General features: G+C 37.4%; 2 long non-coding RNA genes across 2 annotated transcripts in view; both read right to left on the minus strand.

Annotated features, from left to right (window-relative positions):
* The window catches only part of LOC137249524 (uncharacterized), a 519,870-nt gene that overhangs the window by 313,810 nt on the left and 178,349 nt on the right, over positions 1-27,711 (minus strand). The gene's annotated exons all lie outside the window — the stretch shown is intronic.
* LOC137247780 (uncharacterized) lies at positions 7,723-19,460 on the minus strand. The gene is made up of 3 exons (XR_010951891.1): positions 19,265-19,460; positions 8,479-8,570; positions 7,723-8,412 (listed from the first exon to the last, which is right to left on the minus strand). It is a non-coding gene; the product is annotated as an uncharacterized lncRNA (long non-coding RNA).

Consider the following 27,711-nt stretch of genomic DNA (forward strand, 5'->3'; position numbering starts at 1 on the left):
TCTGATGTAGACGTTCAATGAAAATATGATCGAGAATCTTTCACATCGAATCCAACATACAAAGTGGTCTGTATGAGATAAGTTTCTTACCAGGTTTCAGCAGAAGTACACGTTTTTAAGGGTTTCAGATCCAAAAATACTTATGTTCTAGACAATATCGCCGCCTTAAGGGCTCTATTGGGAGCTCCATCGGAACCTGGAGACTTAAAATTGGCAACTCTATGTGTTGCATCTAGTAACTATTTCCTCTTACTCGTGGGGTTTGTACACCTTCGAGGTCATAGCTTTCATGGGTCCAGTAGTCTTTAGTCGGAAAAAGAGTTTGAAGGAAGCTTCTAATTAGTATCGAGCATGTACGGCTATCTGCTGTCTGCTCCTAAAATTAAGCCATTACTGATCTGTAAGGATCAAGTTCGACACTATCTATTAGTTCCTGGAGGCAAGCTTTCTTTCTCTTTTTATAGCACTTTTCTGTTACGGAGTGAAAACAAGGTACCTGAAAGCTCCTTTTATTCTAAAAAAAATTAGCAAAAATAGAAAAGATGGCGCTTGAGGTTATGATAAGAAATAAGAGAGTGTAGAACAAGGCAGTAATGAAGGAGTACCGGAGCGTCTTTGTTGTGTCGGGTCAGGGTCAGGAGATTATTTCACACACCCATATTGAGCTGATCACGTAACATCACAATGCTGCATTGGATGTTCCGACAAACAATAAAGGAAGGCAGGTTGAGGTAGTTCGGAACTCCATTAAATAAAGGCTACCTGAGATGGTCGCCGAACACTATATGCACATGTGTGTGTTGTATTTCCAAGTTATGGGAACCAAAAAATAATAGGCAGCCCGCACTTCCCCAGAGCATCACAATAGACTCCCCAAAATCACTCCAAAATTAACACGAGAATCAAATAATCCCAAAACACAAATGATGGCGGGAAGACCTTGAAAAAGTCTCGAAAATCGTTTCGGAATAACTTCCGAATTACCATGGGAGCACCACGATATCGTGCCCAAAATCAATTCGAATTGGCACCGAAGTATTTCCAAAAGACCTATAAATAATTCTGAAATTAGCCTGAAATACTACCTGAAATGAACCAGAATGGTTCTGCTCTATGCTCTTTTTATGTTCAAAGCCAGAGCAGTAGTAACGGCGACGGTATAATCGTACCATACCTGTCCTTATTTGTGGCCAGAAGACATGGACGTTGCCAATATGAGAAAAAGATTTTCGTATTATCGAAAAATTTGGTTTTGGACCGACTTCCTTGGTAATGAAATTAATGCGAAAGATGTCACCGAACTTGGCTCTCCTTCCTGTTGCTAATTATCTCAAATAAACCTATTTTAGCGCTAACTAGAGAAATTAAAAATACCCTGCAAAATTGTGCGATTAATCCCTAAAGAGATTGGTCTCCGATTAATCCCTTTTGTCTACATTTAGGCATAATTTATCTCCTTTAGTCCATTTCGGGTACAGTTGGAATTAGTCAGCTTGAAATCTATGTAGCGCATTTTAAGAAATATTAAAAATAGCGGCAACGAAGGGAGTAAAATAAAAAAGATTACAGTTGTTTGAATCGCATTATTTAAGAAAAATGCGAAGCCCTATACCGAACCTAAATTACTAGGACTTAACGCCTACGCCGGAGTTAGGGTTGAATTTACAGATAATATATTTTATTCCTTTTTGAAAAGTGGATTTGGTGGCTTGGCGAACTCTTCGATTGGGGTATGCCATGAAAAATTCGACTGGGCCCTATTTGAGTCCTTATTGAACCGAAAAGAGGCTAGTCTTTATATGTTCCCATATGGGTACAAAGGGGATTGGTTGTTGTTGTTGTTGTTGTTGTAGCGAGAAGGTTTCTTCCCGAAGGCTTTGGGGAGTGTTATCGATGTGATGGTCCTTTGCCGGATACAGATCCGGTACGCTCCGGTACCACAGCACCATAAAGTGCTAGCCCGACCATCTCGGGAACGATTTATGTGGCCACATTAAACCTTCAGGCCATTCCCTCCCTCCCCAACCCCAAGTTCCATGAGGAGCTTAGTGTCACCAGAGCCTCGTTTGTTAGTGAAACAGGATTCGCCGCGGATAGGTGAGGTTAAAAATTGGGTTTGGAGAAGTTATATATGGCGCTGGCAGAAGTTATATATGGCTGAAGGGTTGCGCCACACAGCCCCTTGAATCTGGTATTTTAGTCGCCTCTTACGACAGGCATACCTACCGCTGACCCCCTAACCCGCTGGGGGTTGGTCCTATGGATCCCTTTCGGTTATAAATGGGTACAATTAGTCTCTTCATATGACATGCTCAACCGAAAGGGAACAGTTCAACTCATACAAAGAGATCAAAACTGGCACTGGTCGCATACTCCCACATTCATCCTAGACTAATCGCAATTTTTGCAGGGTAATTACCTGCAGTCTGACCACATACAATCACTCTTTGAATCGCATATATACAATAAGAGCTTTTTCAATTATTCTTGCAATTCATTTAAGTAATGGGGAAATTTCGAAACCGAAGTGTAGTTACCTAAATAAATTCCTTTCCAAATTAAAATTTCCAAACTTAATCTGCTTAGAAATTACTTACCTGGTTGGAGTAGAAGTCTTAGCACCATATTTTTCATCTTTTTTTTTCTTTTCATATCCCCTGCAGTGTATGCATTTATTGAAGCAGTTTCCGAAGCACATTTTTGACCACTTTACTATTAAAAATCACTTCTAAATAAAACACTTTATTTATACTTCACAACTTTATTTAACATTTTCCTTTATCACTTAACACGGGATAATTAAAAACTGGCATGCGACCACCTGTTCAAGTTTATTGAGCGAACGATGTTGCTTCGGTTATCACGAAGCATCGGCTTGAGGAAAAAGTATGTAAGTTGGCTACTGTTGTACTTGGTGCTATGTATGTATGTGTGCCAGTGCAATGAAATGCCGGAATACAGCCGCTGCTGTATGAATATTTAGTCAACAAGAGAAATTACTTTGAAGTCTAACTAAACTATTTAATTTCGATGTATTATGGCCCCCTAAATACAAAAACACCCAAAATTTAAAATTCTATGGATACGATTTTTTTTTTTTATACTCAGTTGAGCAGAGCTCACAGAGTATATTAAGTTTGATTGGATAACGGTTGGTTGTACATATATAAAGGAATCGAGATAGATATAGACTTCCATATATCAAAATAATCAGGATCGAAAAAAAATTTGATTGAGCCATGTCCGTCCGTCCGTCCGTCCGTCCGTCCGTTAACACGATAACTTGAGTAAATTTTGAGGTATCTTGATGAAATTTGGTATGTAGGTTCCGCCCACTTTTTCGATATCGAAAATTTCGAAAAACCGAAAAAGTGCGATAATTCATTACAAAAGACCGATAAAGCGACGAAACTTGGTAGATGAGTTGAACTTATGACGCAAAATATAAAATTAGTAAAATTTTGGACAATGGGCGTGGCACCGCCCACTTTTTAAAGAAGGTAATTTAAAACTTTTGCAAGCTGTAATTTGGCAGTCGTTGAAGATATCATGATGAAATTTGGCAGGAACGTTACTCTTATTACTGCATGTTCGCTTAATAAAAATTAGCAAAATCAGAGAAGGACCACCCCCACTTTTAAAAAAAAAATTTTTTTAAAGTAAAATTTTAACAAAAAATTTAATATCTTTACAGTATATAAGTAAATTATGTCAAGATTCAACTCCAGTAATGATATGGTGCAACAAAATACAAAAATAAAAGAAAATTTAAAAATGGGCGTGGCTCCGCCCCTTTTTCATTTAATTTGTCTAGGATACTTTTAATGCCATAAATCGAACAAAAATTAACCAATTCTTTTGAAATTTGGTAGGGGCATAGATTTTATGGCGCTAACTGTTTTCTGTGAAAATGGGCGAAATCGGTTAATGCCACGCCCAGTTTTTATACACAGTCATCCGTCTGTCCTTCCGCATGGCCGTTAACACGATAACTTGAGCAAAAATCGATATATCTTTACTAAACTCAGTTCACGTACTTATCTGAACCCACTTTACCTTGGCATGAAAAATGAACGAAATCCGACTAGGACCACGCCCACTTTTTCGATATCGAAAATTGCGAAAAATGAAAAAAATGCCATAATTCTATACCAAATACGAAAAAAGGGATGAAACATGGTAAGGTAATTGGATTGTTTTATTGACGCGAAATATAACTTTAGAAAAAACTTTATAAAATGGTTGTGACACCTACCATATTAAGTAGAAGAAAATGAAAACGTTCTGCAGGGCGAAATAAAACACCCTTAAAATCTTTCCAGGTATTACATCTAATATCTAATCTAATATATATTATAAATGGCAAAGTTTGGATGTGAAGATGTTTGGATGTTTGGATGTTTGGATGTTTGTCCAGACGTTTGTCTTTGTGACTCAATAACGCAAGAACGGCTGGACCGATTTGGATGAAATTTTGCACACATATAGCCAATATTCTAGAAGGATCTACTAGCTATATATTTTTCAAAAGGGGCGTGGTCTCCGCCCCCTAGGAACAGTTATAATTTGATTATTATATTTTTTCGTCTTTGCGACTGAATCACGCCAGAATGGCTACACGGATTTTGATGAAATTTGGGACACAGACAGTAGTCTACTAGCGGATTTTTTTTCGAATATGGAAAGAGGGGTGGGGGTCCCACGACCCCTTCGATCAATTATTTTTTAATAATTTTTACACATTATAACTTTACGTATACTGGGTCCTATTAAGGTGGCAGACACACTATAGCAAACAACAATATTATATATTAAATAATTTATACCTCATTTATTGGCAATTTAGTACCGCAAAAAAAAATTTAAAGCTGCGTCCGGTTCCGAGAAACGGGAGTGTCTGCTAGCTTAAGACTCAAGCCAGCAGACACTTCGTGAAAACACGACCTACGACTTCCGAACGACTTGGATAATTGATATTACATTTATTGGCAATTTAGTACCGCAAAAAAAAATTTAAAGCTGCGTCCGGTTCCGAGAAACGGGAGTGTCTGCTAGCTTAAGACTCAAGCCAGCAGACACTTCGTGAAAACACGACCTACGACTTCCGAACGACTTGGATAATTGATATTACATTTATTGGCAATTTAGTACCGCAAAAAAAAAATTTAAAGCTGCGTCCGGTTCCGAGAAACGGGAGTGTCTGCTAGCTTAAGACTCAAGCCAGCAGACACTTCGTGAAAACACGACCTACGACTTCCGAACGACTTGGATAATTGATATTACATTTATTGGCAATTTAGTACCGCAAAAAAAAATTTAAAGCTGCGTCCGGTTCCGAGAAACGGGAGTGTCTGCTAGCTTAAGACTCAAGCCAGCAGACACTTCGTGAAAACACGACCTACGACTTCCGAACGACTTGGATAATTGATATTACATTTATTGGCAATTTAGTACCGCAAAAAAAAATTTAAAGCTGCGTCCGGTTCCGAGAAACGGGAGAGTCTGCTAGCTTAAGACTCAAGCCAGCAGACACTTCGTGAAAACACGACCTACGACTTCCGAACGACTTGGATAATTGATATTACACTTATTGGCAATTTAGTACCGCAAAAAAAAATTTAAAGCTGCGTCCGGTTCCGAGAAACGGGAGAGTCTGCTAGCTTAAGACTCAAGCCAGCAGACACTTCGTGAAAACACGACCTACGACTTCCGAACGACTTGGATAATTGATATTACATTTATTGGCAATTTAGTACCGCAAAAAAAAATTTAAAGCTGCGTCCGGTTCCGAGAAACGGGAGTGTCTGCTAGCTTAAGACTCAAGCCAGCAGACACTTCGTGAAAACACGACCTACGACTTCCGAACGACTTGGATAATTGGTATTACATTTATTGGCAATTTAGTACCGCAAAAAAAAATTTAAAGCTGCGTCCGGTTCCGAGAAATGGGAGTGTCTGCTAGCTTAAGACTCAAGCCAGCAGACACTTCGTGAAAACACGACCTACGACTTCCGAACGACTTGGATAATTGATATTACATTTATTGGCAATTTAGTACCGCAAAAAAAAATTTAAAGCTGCGTCCGGTTCCGAGAAACGGGAGTGTCTGCTAGCTTAAGACTCAAGCCAGCAGACACTTCGTGAAAACACGACCTACGACTTCCGAATGACTTGGATAATTGATATTACATTTATTGGCAATTTAGTACCGCAAAAAAAAATTTAAAGCTGCGTCCGGTTCCGAGAAACGGGAGTGTCTGCTAGCTTAAGACTCAAGCCAGCAGACACTTCGTGAAAACACGACCTACGACTTCCGAACGACTTGGATAATTGATATTACATTCATTGGCAATTTAGTACCGCAAAAAAAAATTTAAAGCTGCGTCCGGTTCCGAGAAACGGGAGTGTCTGCTAGCTTAAGACTCAAGCCAGCAGACACTTCGTGAAAACACGACCTACGACTTCCGAACGACTTGGATAATTGATATTACATTTGTTGGCAATTTAGTACCGCAAAAAAAAATTTAAAGCTGCGTCCGGTTCCGAGAAACGGGAGTGTCTGCTAGCTTAAGACTCAAGCCAGCAGACACTTCTTGACAAAACGACGTACAGCTCCCTAACGACTACAATAATTTATACCTTATTGATTGCCTAAATGTTTCGTTGTCCTGAAAAATATTTTCACTATACACTATAATACACGTAAAAAAATCCGTACTTCAAATAGCGTTTGGTTTTTTTTCTTGTTCATTTTCACATGCAAAAATTGAAGTTTGTTTTTTACATTTTACCAGGTGTTGTTATCACAACACTGATTGCATCTTCTTGATTATTTCTCATACAACACGTAGGTACAACAATATGTCAGTTAATCAAAATCAATGAAGAATTTCTTCTGACTTGACATTCTTCTGTTTTGCGAAATAGTTGCATTAATTTGAAACTCTTAGTAATAAAATGTTTTATTTTTAATATAATAATGTGTTACCGATAGGGTTGCCAAAAATACTGATATTTTAGCAAACCAAAGACAATATGCATTTGTACTCATTTTTTCGAATTTGTACTGGTTTTGAGGATATGTCGATTCATTAATTCATTGCTTTTATTTTACGGTTCGTTCGGAAGACAGATCAAAATTAGGGGTTCGTGTAAAACGCTTTCAATTTAGGCTGATAACAATATTCTTATTACCACTAAAGAAAATTACAAGCAACTTTTACACTCTGATGGTATTTTGTTGCTAAGAGTTTCTGGAAAATATCGTTACCATCAGAATAGGTGGCATAGGCTTATTAACAGTCAAAATTACAGTTTTTTTTGTTTTCGAAATAGGGTATTCTTTGACCGATTTCCGTGAAACGACATTTTTCGAATTCTCAGATAGGGTGTTCTTAAAATAAATTGTAATATATGGAGTTTTCAAAAGTTTTCAAAGATAGAGGGGTTTCGAACCGGTATAGAGGGATGTTCCACTCAGCCGCCGAAATAATACTTATATTTGTTTTCAAATCCGTATCCACTCATTTTAGAAGATTGTAACATCTTTGAAACTTATTGAAAATCAAATAGATGTTTTAATATCATATGTAGCATGTCGTAGACAAACTTCCATACATTTTTGGAGTTTAAGTATTTTTTGTTTTAATTTCACATGAACGACCGAATGCATCCCTCATAAATCAAAAATTTATGAAGTCACAGAAGAACATAAAATAGTTGGCGCACACCTCATGTACTGAATTCGATTGAGAAAAAATATTCTAAAATATACTGATGCCCAGACCAAAAGTACTGATATCACCACCTGAAAATCCGGCAGCCCTAGTTGCCGATAAAAGTAATACAGATCAAAACGCTATTTACCATTTATCGTTCCTTCGACAGCGTTCTCGGACAAATAGTAATTCTTAAAAAGTATGGGGCATTTGTAGCGGCTTTCCTCCCAAACTTTTTCGGTAATTACGTGTTGCCATGCTCCTTGCTTAAACTTCGTCCACGTTCGTGTATAAACATTTTTTGCACAAGCTCGCTTGTTCTTTTTTTTTACGGTAGTCGAAATTTGCTTGAAAATTTCCCTTTCTAAAATTATTTCAAAAGCTATCGTGTCTGTTTCTTCATCCATATCTTCCTCTGAATCGTCATTAATCGTAGTATTCCGAGATGTTATAAAACTTAGCTCCTCGATACCACGTAACTTGTCCAATACTTTAAAAGCATTCACACATACTTTGGTATAAAGTGTAGTTGGTTTTACGTCCACATTTAGTTCATCAGCAATAACACGCCAAATTTCACTATTTTTACTGGCAATTACTCGGTCTTCCTTTAGTATTTCGTCTTTGTGCTCAATACACGCTTTTACAAACGGTTCTTCTAAAACTGTTGGCTTACGACCAACCATAGGAGCCACTTAAAACATAAAGAACAACAGGAAAACGTTAGCTGCATTACAATTTCCATCGGATCTAAACTTACTCTTTATTCGGGTTTATTCGACTGAAATTATTAGAACGGTGCATAGACCCTAGCCAGGGTGGGTCCCTGTTACGAATTTTCTATTAAAAGTCCTAGAAAAACAGGTATTTTTCTACTGTAATTTTTTTAAATTATTTTAATTCCTTGGCTTTTTTTAGTCCAATAATATCTGTTAAACCAAGCCAAGTATTTTTTTGGCAAAAATAGATGGCTTGCACGAGTTTTGATCAAGCCATTGAATCTATATAAACATCGATTGGCCTTATGTCTAGAATTAAAAAATATATAGTTTGTTTAAAATGGAGTGTTTCGTTTGTAAGATATACATAAATCAAATACTTATATGTAGTCTAGTTCGTGACACATAGCAAAATGATATTTCTATGGTACTTCGATACACTTTTTGCAGAACAATGAAACACCCGATGTTAAACTAACTATATATTTTCAAATTGTCGACATTAGGACCAATCGGATGGTTCCAAATTTTTAAATATAGGATTAATACTTTTAATCTTTATCCGACCAAGCCTTTTATTTTTGACAAAAAAAATTGGCTCCGTTTAACTGATATTATCTAACTGAAAAATTAAGTATGAAGTATGTTGTACTTTTTTAAATAAATCAGAAAAATAGAAAGGATACACGATTCGTCATGAGTATGAGCAAATATTACGTACTATATTCCCCTAAAATATTTTCGAAAATATTACATCGTCGCTCGCTAGCCTGAAGCATGAATGTCAAATTTTTCCGAATTTGTGTTAGAGGCCTCTTTGGATTACCCTTTAGACTCTCTAGGTTCTACTTAAATCTACAGCTTCCTACCTTACATGGAAACCCCAATAATTTATGCCGTTTTCACGAATGTATAAATCAATCACACAAAATTGGGTTAGAAAAATGAATGTGGTATATTCATGTTTCTCGATGACAACAAAGTAATGCTGTTCCTGTTTGTATGACACATTCGTTGATATGGCTCAACAATTTTTGAAATTAAGGTAAGAACAGCACACATTCATTCATTAATTTTTACTAATAATTCGAATTATTTTAAATATTTAATTATTTCTATAATAATTAAAAAATGGGATTCGGCACAACGCTATCCGAAAAAAGGGTAATTTACCAGTTGGGCCAATTCCTATAGCGTATTCGGACTCAGCGCATCAAAATTGATAGAAAACATGAGCCGCATTACCTGATCCGACTACATTTTTTAATTTTTTTGTATAGCTGTGTTAAAAAAAATTAAATCAGTTTTTAAAACTTTTGTTGTGCCAGAAAAATTAATGGGCTAAATCTCGGAGAATAAAAGGGATGGGAGCAGAACTGTTATTTCAGTTGAAAGAGCATATTGTGAGTATAATATATATGTAGATACGTTTTTACGTTAGAAACTAATGCGGCAGTTACCCACCGACGTGTGCCGTACGTAAGGACGTTTGTCGTAAGAAGCACGTTTGACCGAACTCTCAAGCCCGTAGGAATCAATGTGTGCGTTTGTGTACATGTACATAACATATTTGTGTGTGTATTGTTTACAGATAAGCACTGTTGCCATTGACCATTTTGCATGTATGCTTATGGAAACATCAACTTTTTCCAATTTAATTTTTGATATTGTAAAAGGCCGGAATACATATTAAATAAGTATAAATAGATTGCATATTTATAATCAGCACTTTTACATAATTATTTCGAATTATTTTCACAATTTTTCAAACTTTAATTAGGTGTTTTTGCATAAAATTGCAAACGGTTAAAAATTAGCGCACAAAAGTTTACTAGGCAACTCTGTCTAGTGAGAGAGCGATCAGCTGACACGTTCTTACGGAAAAAATCAAAATTGTTTTGATTTCTACGTTCCGGGCTACGTACGTACGGGCGTTGCACGTCGGTGAGTTTTCGTTTACATTGCACACTCATAAGATAGGTCGTGTCAGCTGACACGTTTTTGGTACGTACGTTCGTGAGTAACTGCCGCATAATTCTTCTAAATTTGAGAGAGCAATAAAGTTTGAAACTCGATTTCCCAGCAATTTAATTTTGGCACATTCATGCTTCTGCTAAGCGGGCGACGATATAATACGCGCTACACGTTCATCAAAAAAACCTTTTTTTTTATTTCAAAGTGGAGTGTTAGTTCAAAAAATATTAAATCATTTATGACGTGACGCCGAGCAGCTTGCCTACATTTACTTGCAGCAGGCAATTTGTTTCACTAATTGTATGCAGCTAACGCGTCCCTTTGTATGAATGCATGGTCGAGTTACCCTGCAAAAATTCGTGCGATTAATACATAAAGGGATTGGACTCCGCTTGATCTCTTTTGTCTACATTTGAGCATAATTGCTCCCCTTTAGTCCCTTTCGGTTGCAGTTGCGATTAGTTTGAAATCTATGTAGCCCATTTTAAAAAATATTTAATATAAAACGCCCTAAATTTGTGGATAATATTTGTTATTCCTTTTTGAAAAACGGGGAAAACAACTTTCAACAAATAGATTTGGTGGCTTGGCATACCCTTCGATAGTGTTTCTGCCACGAAAATGCAACTGCTGCCTATTTGAGACCTTGTTGAACCGATAGGGACTAGTCTTCATATGTTCGCATAAAGGTACAAAAGGGACTGGTTATATCGATCCCTTTCGGTATAAATGGGTAAAATTCTTCATAGGACATGCTCAAACAAAAGGGAACAGTTGAACTCATACAAAGAGATCAAAACAGGCATTGGTCACATACTCCATTGCGACTCAACCCGGATTCATCATAGACTAATCGCATTTTTGCAGGGTAACTACACATACATACATATGTACATATGCAATCGTAAATAAACGTACTAATCACTTGGTAAGTAGCTAGTATTTGTGTTTTACCAAACCATTATTGTAAGACAATAGGATACAAATGAAAAAATTATTTCTATTCTTTTATAAATTTTATTTTCACACTTCATTGCTCATTTTCCACTTATAACAATAAAATAACAAAATTTAATAATAACTTGTAAAATATTAATTTTACAAAAATAATTAATATAAATTATAATTTATTATTAGAAATTATTAAATTCTATTTTCGAAAAGGAAATTTTTTATATTATTACATGAAGTATCTAAACGTGTACACTATACTGGGTCGAATTATTAACCGATAGCGCGACATCGTTTTTTCGATAGGATTTGGGCTCAGGAAAACAAAGTTCCACTACACATGCCCAAAAAAAATAATTTTCGAGCCTGTGAAAATTATAATTTTTTTTTACTTTTTTTCGACTTTTATTTTTAAGTTTTTTTCATGACCTACTAAAAAATCTTCATTTGATTGTAAAATTTTCATGTATACCCTGTCCGACCAAAAAATGTCCGCTAAAAAAATATTCTTTTTTTTTCAAAAACTGTTATCGACAACGTTTAGCGGATATTTTTGGGTAGGACAGGGTATACATATGAAAATTTTTTTAGTAGGTCATGAAAAAAAACCTTAAAAATCAAAATCGAAAAAAGTCAAAAAAATGACATTTCGCGGGCTCGAAAATTATTTCTTTGGGTATGCGTAGTGGAACTTTTTTTTCCTGAGCCCAAATACTATCGAAAAATCGATGGCCCGATATCGGTTAACTTTCGTCCATACAAATCGACCCACCCTAGTGTACACATATATTTTCTTACGAAGGTTTTGAAATGTGCGTTGTGAATGAAAATAAAATTTATACAAGTAAGGAAGGCTAAGTTCGGGTGTAACCGAACATAACATACTCAGTTGAGAGCTATGGAGACAAAATAAGGAAAATCAATCTGGGGTAACCCTGGAATGTGGTTGTATAACATGTGTATCAAATGAAAGGTATTAAAGAGTATTTTAAGAGAGAATAGGCCATAGTTCTATGGATGAACGCCATTTAGGGATATCGCCATAAAGGTAGACCAGGGCTGACTCTAGAATTTGTTTGTACGATATGGGTATCAAATGAAAGGTGTTACTGAGCATTTTAAGAGGGAGTGGGCCTTAGGTCTATCGGTGGACGCCTTTTCGAGATGTCCCCATTAAGGTGGACCAGGGGTGATTCTATAATGTGTTTGTACGATATGGGTATCAAATGAAAGCTGTTAATGAGTATTTTGAAAAGGAGTGATCCTTAGTTCCATAGGTGGACGCCGTTTCGAGATATCGCCATAAAGGTGGACCAGGGGTGTCTCTAGAATGTGTTTGTACGATATGGGAATCAAATGAAAGGTGTTACTGAGCATTTTAAGAGGGAGTGGGCATTAGGTCTATAGGTGGACGCCTTTTCGAGATATCGCCATTAGGGTGGGCCAGGGGTGACTCTAGAATGTTTGTACGGTATGGGTATCAAACGAAAGGTGTTACTGAGCATTTTAAGAGGGAGTGGGCATGAGGTCTATAGGTGGACGCCTTTTCGAGATATCGTCATTAGGGTGGGCCAGGGGTGACTCTAGAATGTGTTTGTACGATATGGGTATCAAATGAAAGGTGGTAATGAGTATTTTAAAAGGGAGTAATCCTTAGTTCTATAGGTGGACGCCTTTTCGAGATGTCGCCATAAAGCTGTTTGTACGATATGTGCATCAAACGAAAGGTGTTACTGAGCATTTTAAGAGGGAGTGGGCATTAGGTCTATAGGTGGACGCCCTTTCGAGATATCGCCATTAGGGTGGGCCAGGGGTGACTCTAGAATGTTTGTACGATATGGGTATCAAACGAAAGGTGTTACTGAGCATTTTAAGAGGAAGTGGGCATTAGGTCTATAGGTGGACGCCTTTTCGAGATATCGCCATTAGGGTGGGCCAGGGGTGACTCTAGAATGTGTTTGTACGATATGGGTATCAAATGAAAGGTGGTAAGGAGTATTTTAAAAGGGAGTAATCCTTAGTTCTATAGGTGGACGCCTCTTCGAGATATCGCCATAAAGGTGGACCAAGGGTGACTCTAGAATGTTTGTACGATATGGGTATCAAACGAAAGGTGTTACTGAGCATTTTAAGAGGGAGTGGGCATTAGGTCTATAGGTGGACGCCTTTTCGAGATATCGCCATTAGGGTGGGCCAGGGTGACTCTAGAATGTGTTTGTACGATATGGGTATCAAATGAAAGGTGGTAATGAGTATTTTAAAAGGGAGTAATCCTTAGTTCTATAGGTGGACGCCTTTTCGAGATGTCGCCATAAAGCTGGACCAAGGGTGACTCTAGAATGTTTGTACGGTATGGGTATCAAACGAAAGGTGTTACTGAGCATTTTAAGAGGGAGTGGGCATTAGGTCTATAGGTGGACGCCTTTTCGAGATATCGCCATTAGGGTGGGCCAGGGTGACTCTAGAATGTGTTTGTACGATATGGGTATAAAATGAAAGGTGGTAATGAGTATTTTAAAAGGGAGTAATCCTTAGTTCTATAGGTGGACGCCTTTTCGAGATATCGCCATTAGGGTGGGCCAGGTGTGACTCTAGAATGTTTGTACGATATGGGTATCAAACGAAAGGTGTTACTGAGCATTTTAAGAGGGAGTGGGCATTAGGTCTATAGGTGGACGCCTTTTCGAGATATCGCCATTAGGGTGGGACAGGGGTGACTCTAGAATGTTTGTACGATATGGGTATCAAACGAAAGGTGTTACTGAGCATTTTAAGAGGGAGTGTACATTAGGTCTATAGGTGGACGCCTTTTCGAGATATCGCCATTAGGGTGGGCCAGGGGTGACTCTAGAATGTTTGTACGATATGGGTATCAAACGAAAGGTGTTACTGAGCATTTTAAGAGGGAGTGGACATTAGGTCTATAGGTGGACGCCTTTTCGAGATATCGCCATTAGGGTGGGCCAGGGTGACTCTAGAATGTGTTTGTACGATATGGGTATCCAATGAAAGGTGGTAATGAGTATTTTAAAAGGGAGTAATCCTTAGTTCTATAGGTGGACGCCTTTTCGAAATATCGCCATTAGGGTGGGCCAGGTGTGACTCTAGAATGTTTGTACGATATGGGTATCAAACGAAAGCTGTTACTGAGCATTTTAAGAGGGAGTGGGCATTAGGTCTATAGGTGGACGCCTTTTCGAGATATTGCCATTAGGGTGGGCCAGGGGTGACTCTAGAATGTTTGTACGATATGGGTATCAAACGAAAGGTGTTACTGAGCATTTTAAGAGGGAGTGGACACTAGGTCTATAGGTGGACGCCTTTTCGAGATATCGCCATTAGGGTGGGCCAGGGGTTACTCTAGAATGTTTGTACGATATGGGTATCAAACGAAAGGTGTTACTAGCATTTTAAGAGAGAGGGGGCATTAGTTCTATAGGTGGACGCCTTTTCGAGATATCGCCATTAGGGTGGGACAGGGGTGACTCTGGTATGTTTTTGTACGATATGGATATCAAATTAAAGGTATTAATGAGGGTTTTAAAAGCGAGTGGCCCTTAGATGTATATGTGAAGGCGTTCTCGTGATATCCACCAAAATGTGGACCAGGTGATCCAGAAAATCATCTGTCGGGTACTGCTAATTTATTTATATATGCAATACCACTAACAGTATTCCTGCCAAGATTCCAAGGGCTGTTGATTTCGCCTTGTAGAACTTTTTCATTTTCTTCTACTTAATATGGTAGGTGTCACACCCATTTTACAAAGATTTTTCCAAAGTTATATTTCGCGTCAACAAACCAATCCAGTTACCATGTTTCATCCCTTTTTTCGTATTTGGTATAGAATTATGGCATTTTTTTCATTTTTCGTAATTTTCGATATCGATAAAGTGGGCGTGGTTATGGTCAGATTTCGCCCATTTTTTATACCAAGAAAAAGTGAGCTCAGGTAAGTACGTGGGCTAAGTTTAGTAAAGATATATCGGATTTTGCTCAAGTTATTGTGTTAATGGCCGAGCGGAAGGACAGACGGTGGACTGTGTATAAAAACTGGGCGTGGCTTCCACCGATTTCGCCCATTTTCACTGAGAACAGTTACCGTCATAGAATCTATGCTCCTACCAAATTTGAGAAGGATTGGTAAATTTTTGTTCGACTTATGGCAATAAAAGTATTCTAGACAAACTAAATGAAAATGGGCGGAGCCACGCCCATTTTGAAATTTTCTTTTATTTTTGTATTTTGTTGCATCATATCATTACTGGAGTTGAATTTTGACTTAATTTACTTATATACAGTAAAGATATTAAATTTTTTGTTAAAATTTGAATTTAAAAAATTTTTTTTTTAAAAAGTGGGCGTGTTCTTAATCCAATTTTGCTAATTTTTATTTAGCACATATAGAGTAATAGTAGTAACGTTCCTGCCAAATTTCATCATGATATCTTCAACGACTGCCAAATTACAGCTTGCAAAACTTTTAAATTACCTTCTTGTAAAAGTGGGCGGGGCCACGCCCATTGTCCAAAATCTTACTAATTTTCTATTCTGCGTCATAACGTCAACCCATCTACCAAGTTTCGTCGCTTTATCTGTCTTTTGTAATGAGTTATCGCACTTTTTCGGTTTTTCGAAATTTTCGATATCGAAAAAGTGGGCGTGGTTATAGTCCGATATCGTTCATTTTAAATAGCGATCTGAGATGAGTGCTCAGGAACCTACATACCAAATTTCATCAAGATACCTCAAAATTTACTCAAGTTATCGTGTTAACGGACGGACGGACGGACGGACGGACGGACGGACGGACGGACGGACGGACGGACGGACATGGCTCAATCAAATTTTTTTTCGATCCTGATTATTTTGATATATGGAAGTCTATATCTATCTCGATTCCTTTATATATGTACAACCAACCGTTATCCAATCAAACTTAATATACTCTGTGAGCTCTGCTCAACTGAGTATAAAAATAACTAAAGGAGTAGAAATTATTTTTTTATTTGTATCCTATTGTCCTTTGTACTACAATAATGATTGCATATGTATATATATATATATATATATATATGTATGTTGTTGTTGTTAAGTTGACCATGCATACATACGTACATATGTATATACATACATATGTAGGCACGCGTTAGCTGTATACAATTAATGCCACCTATTGCTTGCTGTAAGTAAATGTAGGCAAGCTTGTCGTAGTAACGTGAGAAATTAGTTAATATTTTTTGAACCAACAAAATAAAATAAAAAGGGGAATAGAGTATGTAATATTTGTTTAAAAAGTATAACTTTTATTTACTATTTCGATTTTATAAAATAATAATTTTATTATTTATTTACTATTTCGATTTTATAAAATAAAATCTTTCTTTAACGCAGTTATAAAGTAAATGTCGTTACCTTCAAAATAAAACAAAAACGACGAGTGGAACCAAATATATAGAATTTTGAATGTGGGCAAGTTTGCTTAACCATGGAATCTGAACACATGCAGATCTTTGAAATAAACTTTTTTTGAAGGAAGTCTTGATATACATATGTATTTAGGTATTGACTTAAATTGTGAAAAGATTCCAGGAAATCTGGTATCTTTTAACCTTCCTATACCAGCGCATTGGTCTGTGAGACCAACAAAACGCTTTTACGTAAATACTCTTTTCCCAGCAACCCTAGAAATTTGAATTTTCTGTTAGCTGCCGCTTTTTTACAGGCTTTGTTTTAGTGTTTGTGCGAGACGGGCATACTGGTGTATTTGATAATAATTGGTCTGTGAGACCGGCACGGGTATATGTGTAACTTTTTGTGCAGGTAAAATTTTTTTGGTGTTTTTTCTTCATTGCTGTGCATTTTAAGCTATTGCATAGATTTTATCGCGGGCTTGGCGACCAAATCAAAAAAAACCGTAACGGATATTTGTCAAAAAAGGTTCGAAAAGGTTCGAAAAGTTTCGAAAAAGTTTCGGTGTTAGCAACAAGATGATTACATAAAATTGTATCTATTTATGCGAATATTGGTTGTTGTCTTTGGTGTACATTTATTTTCACTACTGCGCTGTAGATGGCACTGGTAACCGCCAGATGCCAGATGACCTGCACGCTAGATGATGCACACCAACACACACACACACACGCTGTACAGAATTGCCATTGTTGCTGTTGAACTTAGTACAGTAATTACGTACATAGTTGTTCCCTTTGATTTTAAGTTATTGCATAAATTTTATCGCGGGCTTTGAGCGTGGCGACTGAATCAAAAAAACCGTAACTATATATGTACATAAAATCATGGAATAACATCTGTTAATAAGAGCAAAAGTTTCGGTGTTAGCAACAGGCTGATCACATAAAATTGGATCTATTTATGCGAATATTGGTTGTTGTCTTTGGTGTACATCTATCTTCACTACTACGCCGTAGATGGCACTGGTAACCGCCAGATGCCAGATGACCTGCACGCTAGATTTAATCAATAAAAGTAAAAAATTTCTTTTCTTATCAGTGACCACGCTTAAAAAGTGTAACTTGAATTAATATCAAAGACAAAACTTGAATTAATATCAAAGAAAACAAAATGTTGCATAAATATTATAATTGCATAAGTGATAATATGCAATAGCTTTACCGTGGCAGTCCCCGAGTGCCACACGTCCTTTTTTATTATTTTGAAGGTACCTGTAATTATCAAAATGAATCAAGAGCAAATCAAACTACTTTTGGAGGAAGAATTTTCGAGTTCTGAATATAAGGATGAAAATGACAGCCAGGTTGAAGATTTGTTTGGAACATGCTATTATGGTATGTTCTAACTGTTACTGTAGGGTGAAGAAGCTTTTTTCTTACCGCGGAAAAAATTCGAAACAGGGACTGAGCTGTGCTCTAAATTAAAAGAAAAATAGCACGATAAAACTACGCCTCTTGGTGGTTCACTGTAGACTAGTTTATATGGACTGCTAAGCGACAAACTTTAAATACGCCTCTGAAATTGATGCGCATAAAATTTGTCCTACTAAATTTCAATACGTATTATACTCAAATGTAACTGAAATATGTGTCTTTGTTTCACCCTCTACACTAATTCTATGTATTCTATGTGTGTCCACAATTCATCGCAACCGATTCAGCTATATGTTATACCCTATGGCCATCAGAGGGTTGTGTCTCCGCTTTTCGGTACACCCTGTGATGTTATGTTAGTTATTTAACCACTGCCGCTAGATGGGTCTCCTAAGCATTATCTAAGAAAAGATAGGCGTTTTTTCACGCGCAAACGAAACGTATACGCGAGTATAAAAAAACACGGCTATTGTTTCAGTGTAGCTGCATATGTAGGTATACATACATGCGTTTGTTAGAATTAGTCTAGAGGGTTACATACAATCAGTCTAGAGGGTGAAACAAAAACACATATTTCAGTTACATCTGAGTATAATGCGTATTGAAATTTAATAGGACAAATTTTATGCGCAGCAATTTCGCGTAAACGTACATACATATATAGAACTAAAAAAAACACAGCTATTAATTATGTGGGTACACACATGTCTGTTTGTATTATGAGTTCATGCTCTAATATTGAAATGTCAATGCGACAGTTATGTACATTATTAAATGGTAAGGTAATGATTGAATTTAAAGTAAATACATTTGCAAGTGTTCCTGCCTACGACAAAATGCAGCGTGTGAAAAATTCCTAGTTATGTATACATCAAGCAAGGAATATGTGTGTAAGTGGAAGGAAGATAATAATCTGTTTCATAGTTTTCAATCAATTTTTGTAAAATTGGAAATTATTACCACTACGACCCAACTTAAAATGTTGATGAAAACAAAAGTTTAGTGCATTGTGCTCTAATTAAATGTTGCGATATGAATTAAAAAAATACTTACTTCTTGATACACTTTTTCACGCTCGCGATTTAAAGAAATGTCGACTAAATTCGTATAAAAATAACACAAAATTCACTCTATTAATAAATAATATTTTATCACATTTATTTAGAACGCACAACTTTTTGAATCTATTTCTTATTTGCAACTGAAGAAATTCCTCAGAGCAACCTCTTTAGTTAACAAATCGCGAAACAATAAAACATCGAATTCGGCAACAAAGAAGTTGAAACCATCAAAAAACTGTAGTAAATGATAATTACATACAAAAATATGCATACCCCACGCGTACCCGTTAGCGCAGGAGTCCTGCGCGCATGCCATTTGAAGCTTATCGAAATACAAACTTTTCTCTGATTTTCGAAAGAAAGAAGAGCGAGATGCATTTTATAAAACGTTATAGTAGCAAACGTTTCCTTTTTTGTTAACATAGCTATATACAATCAACATATTTATGCAACTAAATTTACGCATTACTTAAATCATTTGTAGTAAGCACGGTTGCCACATCATGTTTTCATTTGGGACCAAAATTCATCGAAAAAAGGACCAAATCTCAAAAAAGGGCCAAATTTTTCTTTTAGTTTATTGTTATACAAACAATTCGGCAATTTACTAGAGTGTCGTTTCGTTGTGAAATATAAAAAATTTAGGATTTTTCCTTGGTTTCCTACAAAAAATAGATACCATCAGCTGAGTTTAAATTAATAAATAGAAAAGAAATATTAAAAGTATACAAATACTACGTTAATTATTTAGGTATAACATTTCCATATTTCTAGGATAAGCCTATGTCTTTCACCAAATTTAATGACAATGTGCTTGCCCAAGGATCCAACACATCTCTTTTTAATGCCTCGCCTAAATTATCTCGTTGGTGAAATGTCATTGTTCTGTTACATTTTGTTGACTGAGCAATTTTTATATTAAGAATTACATTGAAGTAAATTGAAAATTATATGTGAGTTAACGAGTGTGTGGCAAATTTTGTGAGCAGTATTTTGAATTTTGCCCTCAGTGAAAAGGAAAGGAAAGTACCAAAGTCGTGGCTACTTTCTAAAAAGGACCAAAATTTAAAAAAGGAACCAACGGACCAAAAGTAAAATTTTTTCTTTTGGTATAGTAAAAATGTTGTTGAGAACAACGAAAAAAATGGTCCTTAAAAATTGCAGCTTTTAATTTTTATGTTAAGAAGTGCCTCATCGCGATTTTAGTTTCTCCATACAAAATTATATGGGAAGGTTTTGATTTTTTATTTGAAGTGTACCTGCGCTGGGTCTTAAATGATGAGCAATACCCATTCGTATTAAACAGTGTGAGTTTCAAGCAGCTGAGAAGCCGTGTTGATTAAAAAAAAAATGTTAAGACTAACTTACGCACTTTTGCCATATATTCCAGGAGAATAATAGAGTTTTCTTTTCTGAAATAAAAGTTTTCCTAAGTAAATGGTAAAGCCTTAATAGAGTTACTCCTACCTCAGAAAATTTTCAACATTTATAGTGCAAAGAATATAAATGGCTACCCCGTGTATTAGCTGATTTTCAAAAACGCACACAGAAGTATTTCCTTCATTTAAATTTTCGTCGCTAAAAATTTGTGAAGTTATGAAAATAAATTGTCACGATCAGGTGGTTTAGCAGGGTTGTTCTGCCACACCGCCATTTTTTGCAGGGTAAAAGTGTAACGCTTTTGCGTTGCGAGCCTGCAACAATTACACAAAAGAACGAAATACCCCGTAAAGGCGTTACCTGCTTTTTAGAATAGAACAAAATATATTTACAACTCTTACGCCGCGTACAAAAATCATAACACTTTTGCCAGAAAAGAAAACGCTATAAGACCGGATCATTAAGTAAACGTCATTAAAGCGTAGGTACACATCGAATAAAAATTCCCCATGTAATTTGTAAGAGAAAACTAGATTCGCATGATGCACCTCTTAACATTAAAATTAAAACCTGCAATTTTGACAGGCTAAATTTTTCGTATAACGAAATTTTATGTATACATTTTATTTTGGAAGATTGAAGCTCTGTCCCTGTCATGGGAACTACAAATTATCAGTAAGATTTCTAAAAAATGTTTGAATATGCAGTTTTATAGTAAATCAAATTTTAGAATGATATTTATTTTTTCCTTTCTATCTATATTATATATATAGATAAACCGTATTTCTCTCTACATAATCTAATTTTGTTGGTATTAGTTTTGTTTAAAATAAGTAGTGTTTGTTAAAAAACGTATAAACAATAATTTCGTTTAAATAAACGCGTTTCGATATGTTAAATAGAAAAACCTTTATAACAGCGACATTTATTTAAAACTGAGCGTTGGTAAAATTTTATAAAATTCAGTTGTGTGATCCGTTTAGCCAAAATAGTGCGGTGATGTTTTGTTTTAAATATTATTAATTTCAGAATTTTGTTTCACACATTATATAAAATTCAGACGAAATGACTCAAAAACTTTGTATCAATCTATTAAAACGAATTGATACATTTTTTCAGGAATGATACACTTTATGAACAAAAAAAATTGCGCGAGTGGCAACGCTGGAACATACATTCAAGGTAGCGAGCATACTTACTACAAATGATTTGAGTAATGAGTAAATTTAGTTGCATGAATATGTTGATTGTGTATGTGTTACCACAAACTGATATGTTTGCTACTATAACGGTTTCTAAAATACATCTCGCTCTACTATTTTTCGAAAATCAGAGAAAAGTTTGTATTTCGATATGTTTCAAATGGCATGCGCGCAGGATTTCTGCGCTAATGGGTACATATGAAAATGTGCATATTAGGGTGGTTCGAAAAAAAATTTTGTCCAAATTCTATCCTCTGAAATGTTTCAATTTGATGTAAAAATAAAACCCTCACCAAAGTTTGGTCCTATTATTCCACCCTAAGTGGTACCCGAAAAACGGATTTCCCGCCGGGTTTTAAGGTCTTGTACAGGCTTCAAACAATTTGTATGATTTTTTTCTCTAATCATATCATTTATAAACACTCTTTAATATATTGAGATCTTAATTACGATTTTTGTCCAAAAGTCGTGGCCATTTGAAGTTGTGTTCTTTGACGAAATTGTGTAAACAGTTATTTCACACTTAAAAAGTCTATTGAAATGATAAAGCATAAATTCACATAGCCATAACTAAAACAATATAATAATAACATAAATTCGTAATTAAGGTCGCAATACATTAAGAGTGTTTTCAAATGATATGATTAGAAAAAAATCATAAAACCTTTTTGTAACCTGTACAAGACCTCAAAACTAGGCAAAACGGCACATAAAAGATTTTCGTAAAAAGTTGAGTAAATTCAAGTTTGGACAAAAAATAGTTGTTCCCATGTTAACGAAATGGGAAAATAAAATAAAAATATCGTACCCTGTAGAGTGGAATTATAGGACCCATCTTTGGTGAGGGTTTTTTGTTTTTAATAAAATAGAAACATTTGAGAGGATGGAAATTGGAAAGTTGTTTTTCTCGGCACACCCTAAAGCACATATGTACCCGTTATCAGAAATCCTGCGCGCAAGCGGGAAAATACAAATACGAAATATGCACAAACTTTTCTCTGATTTTCGAAAGAAAGAAGACCGACATGTATTTCATAAACCGTTATAGTTGCGAACATCATCAACACAAAAACAATCAACATATTGATGCAACTAAATTTACGCATTACTTAAATCATTGTATGCGCGGTAACATGTACATTGTACATGTGTACATATGTATGTATGCATGTATGTTCATACGTGTTTTCGCGAAGCGTCTGCTGGCTTCAGACTTAAGGGCCCATTACTGATACTTAGCATAGACTTGACTTGACTTGGCGTAAACTTGGCAATTTAGCATCGATTATACTCCACTTAGCGCATACACTCTGGCATCATAATCAATAAGTGTCAATCTGTATGTCAAAATGAAATGGAAACAAATAAATGGCATCTCAAAATGTAAACGTCACTTAGAACTTACATAGAAAATCAAAATTCAGCAGACTTCTAAGTCAAGTTAAGTGTTGCTAAGTTTTGAGTAATCAGTAACATGCAACTCACTGATTTTCGAAAGTTATAATTTATATTTATTAGGGTCGGCAAAATATAAAATTTAATTTTTCCTTTTGGTATAGTGAAAATATTTTTCAGGACAACGAAACATTTAGGCAATCAATAAGGTATAAATTATTGTAGTCGTTAGGGAGCTGTACGTCGTGTTGTCAAGAAGTGTCTGCTGGCTTGAGTCTTAAGCTAGCAGACACTCCCGTTTCTCGGAACCGGACGCAGCTTTAAATTTTTTTTGCGGTACTAAATTGCCAATAAATGTAATATCAATTATCCAAGTCGTTCGGAAGTCGTAGGTCGTGTTTTCACGAAGTGTCTGCTGGCTTGAGTCTTAAGCTAGCAGACACTCCCGTTTCTCGGAACCGGACGCAGCTTTAAATTTTTTTTTGCGGTACTAAATTGCCAATAAATGTAATATCAATTATCCAAGTCGTTCGGAAGTCGTAGGTCGTGTTTTCACGAAGTGTCTGCTGGCTTGAGTCTTAAGCTAGCAGACACTCCCGTTTCTCGGAACCGGACGCAGCTTTAAATTTTTTTTTGCGGTACTAAATTGCCAATAAATGTAATATCAATTATCCAAGTCGTTCGGAAGTCGTAGGTCGTGTTTTCACGAAGTGTCTGCTGGCTTGAGTCTTAAGCTAGCAGACACTCCCGTTTCTCGGAACCGGACGCAGCTTTAAATTTTTTTTTGCGGTACTAAATTGCCAATAAATGTAATATCAATTATCCAAGTCGTTCGGAAGTCGTAGGTCGTGTTTTCACGAAGTGTCTGCTGGCTTGAGTCTTAAGCTAGCAGACACTCCCGTTTCTCGGAACCGGACGCAGCTTTAAATTTTTTTTTGCGGTACTAAATTGCCAATAAATGTAATATCAATTATCCAAGTCGTTCGGAAGTCGTAGGTCGTGTTTTCACGAAGTGTCTGCTGGCTTGAGTCTTAAGCTAGCAGACACTCCCGTTTCTCGGAACCGGACGCAGCTTTAAATTTTTTTTTGCGGTACTAAATTGCCAATAAATGTAATATCAATTATCCAAGTCGTTCGGAAGTCGTAGGTCGTGTTTTCACGAAGTGTCTGCTGGCTTGAGTCTTAAGCTAGCAGACACTCCCGTTTCTCGGAACCGGACGCAGCTTTAAATTTTTTTTTGCGGTACTAAATTGCCAATAAATGTAATATCAATTATCCAAGTCGTTCGGAAGTCGTAGGTCGTGTTTTCACGAAGTGTCTGCTGGCTTGAGTCTTAAGCTAGCAGACACTCCCGTTTCTCGGAACCGGACGCAGCTTTAAATTTTTTTTTGCGGTACTAAATTGCCAATAAATGTAATATCAATTATCCAAGTCGTTCGGAAGTCGTAGGTCGTGTTTTCACGAAGTGTCTGCTGGCTTGAGTCTTAAGCTAGCAGACACTCCCGTTTCTCGGAACCGGACGCAGCTTTAAATTTTTTTTTGCGGTATTAAATTGCCAATAAATGAGGTATAAATTATTTAATATATAATATTGTTGTTTGCTATAGTGTGTCTGCCACCTTAATAGGACCCGTATACTGGCCTTCACGAATATCACAGACTCAAGGGGTCAAATAAGTCGAGGGCTTACAGAGTAAGCAGTGACAACCTCCGCCCGCCCCCTTTATCTCCCCCTCTGGTGTAAAATCTATAAATTGTTATAACTCAATATAAATTTTCTCATAAATCAATAGTTTTTGGTATCTGGTACATACAGATCGAGATCTAGACAATTTTGGAGGAACGATCAGTGGTCCTCTCCTCTACTCCCGCCATCCGCCCTCCATCAATTGTTTTTATTAGCACGCTTTTATTAGCTTTACCTGTATGTTTCTATGTAACTTTTTATTCGCTCCAATGCGCATGCTGCCTTATTAACATGGTTTTACAATTAGCTTCGCCTTATTTGTAATCCCGTAAGGGTCATATCGAGACCCTTCCGGGATCATTTCTGGATGGTTTTCGGGATCGGTCCGGGATTACGCCGGGGTAATTTCGGGACTTTTTCGGGACTATTTCGGGATCATTTTGGGACCCTTCCGGGATCATTTCTGTATAGTTTTCGGGATCCGTCCGGGATCCCGTCGGGGTTATTTTGGGACATTTTCGGGACTATTCCGGAATCATTTCGGGACTATTTCGCGATCATTTGGGGACCCTTCCGGCATCATTTATGGATGGTTTTCGGGATCCCGTCGGGGTACTTTCGGGATCATTTGCGTACCTTCGAGAGATAAATTCTTGATGGTTTCCGGGATCATTACGGGACTTTTTCGGGGTTATTTTGGGTCCCTTTAGGCATCATTTCTGGATGGTCCTCGGGATTCGTCCGGCATCCCGTCGGGGTCATTTCGGGACTTTTTCGCGACTAATACGGGATCATTCGGCATCATTTCTGGATCGTTTTCGGGATCCGTCCGGGATCTCATCGGGGTCATTTGGGGACTTTTTCGGGATCATTTGGGTAGGATCTTTCGGACTCCTTTCGATCTTCGTCGGGTCATTTGGGACTTTTTCGGGATCATTTGGGGCTCTTCCGGCATCATTCGATTCGGGATCCTTCGACCTACTTTCACGACTTTCTACGGGATCATTTGGAACCCTTTCGCATCATTTGACAATTTCCGGAACCTTCCGGATCCCATTAGGTTAATTTCGGAATATTAGGGATCATTTGTGACCTTTCCGGCATCATTTCTGGATAATTTTCGGATCCTTCCGAATTCACGAGGTCATTTCGGGACTATTTCGGGATCATTTGGGAACTTCGACACTTTCGGACATTTTCACTCAAATTGATTAAATTTCGACCGTCATTTCGGGACTTTTTCTCGACTAATACGGGATCATTTGCATTGCGGACCCTTTCGGCATCATTTCTGGATAGTTGTCCAAAATTCACTAATACTTTCACTAATTTCGGGACTATTAGGGGATCATTTGAGGACCTTTCCGGCATCATTTCTGGATTGAATCTTAAATCCTTCGGATCCCGTCAGGTCAATTTGGAACTTTTCGGATCATTTAAAGATGCTTCAGATTCGTCCCGAACCGTTACGGGTAATTTCTGGACTTTTCCGAGACTATTTTGTGATCATTTTGGGACCTTCCCAAGATCGTTTCTGGATGGATTTCGGCATCGGTCCGGATGCGACCGTCAGGGTCATTTTGGACTATTATCAGATCATTGAGGACCTTTCCGGCATCACTTCTGGATGGTTTTCGGTATCCGTTCAGGACCGTCGAATAATTGCGGGACTTTTCGGATCATTGGTCCCTTCCGGCATCATTTCTGGATGGTTTTTGGGATTCGTCCGGCATCCCGTCATGCATGCCATTTTGGGACTTTTTCTCGACTAATACGGGATAATTTGCGGGCCCTTTCGGTATCATTTCTGGATAGTTGTCGGGATCCGTTCGGGATCCCGTCAGGGTCTTTTCGGAACTATTAGGGGATCATTTGAGGACCTTTCCGGCGTCATTTCTGGATTGTTTTTGGAATCCTTTCGGAATCCCGTCAGGGTCATTTTGGGACTTTTTCGGGATCATTTAAGGATGGCTTTCAGGATTCGTCCGGGAACCCGTCAGGGTAATTTCTGGACTTTTCGGAGACTATTTCGGGATCATTTTGTGACCTTCCCAAGATCGTTTCTGGATGGATTTCGGGATCGGTCCGGGATGCCGTCAGGGTCATTTTGGGACTATTAGGTGATCATTTGAGGACCTTTCCGGCGTCACTTCTGGATGGTTTTCGGTATCCGTTCAGGATCCCGTCGGAATAATTGCGGGACTTTTTCGGAATCATTTGGGGTCCCTTCCGGCATCATTTCTGGATAGTTTTTGGGATTCGTCCGGCATCCCGTCGGGGTCTTTTCGGGACTTTTTCTCGACTAATACGGGATCATTTGGGGCTCTTCCGGCATCATTTCTGGATGGTTTTCGGGATCCGTCCGGGATCCCGTCGGGGACATTTCGGGACTTTTTCGCGGCTAACACGAGATCATTTGGGAACCCGTTCGGCATCATTTCTGGATGGTTTTCGGGATCCGTCCGGGATCCCGTCGGGGTCATTTCGGGATTTTTTCGCGACTAATACGGGATCATTTGGGAACCCTTTCGGCATGGTTTCCGGGATCCGTCCGGAATCCCATCAGGGTAATATCGGGACTATTAGGGAATCATTTGGGGACCTTTCCAGCATCATTTCTGGATAATTTTCGGGATCTGTCCGGGATGCCGACGAGGTCATTTCGGGATTATTTCGGGATCATTTGGGATACCTACCGGCATCATTTCTGGATGGTTTTTGGGAGTCGTCCGGGATCCCGTCGAGGTCATTTCGGGACTTTTTCTCGACTAATAC

The sequence above is a fragment of the Eurosta solidaginis genome, chromosome 4 (assembly GCF_040869045.1).
Source record: "Eurosta solidaginis isolate ZX-2024a chromosome 4, ASM4086904v1, whole genome shotgun sequence".
Classification (NCBI taxonomy): domain Eukaryota; kingdom Metazoa; phylum Arthropoda; class Insecta; order Diptera; family Tephritidae; genus Eurosta; species Eurosta solidaginis.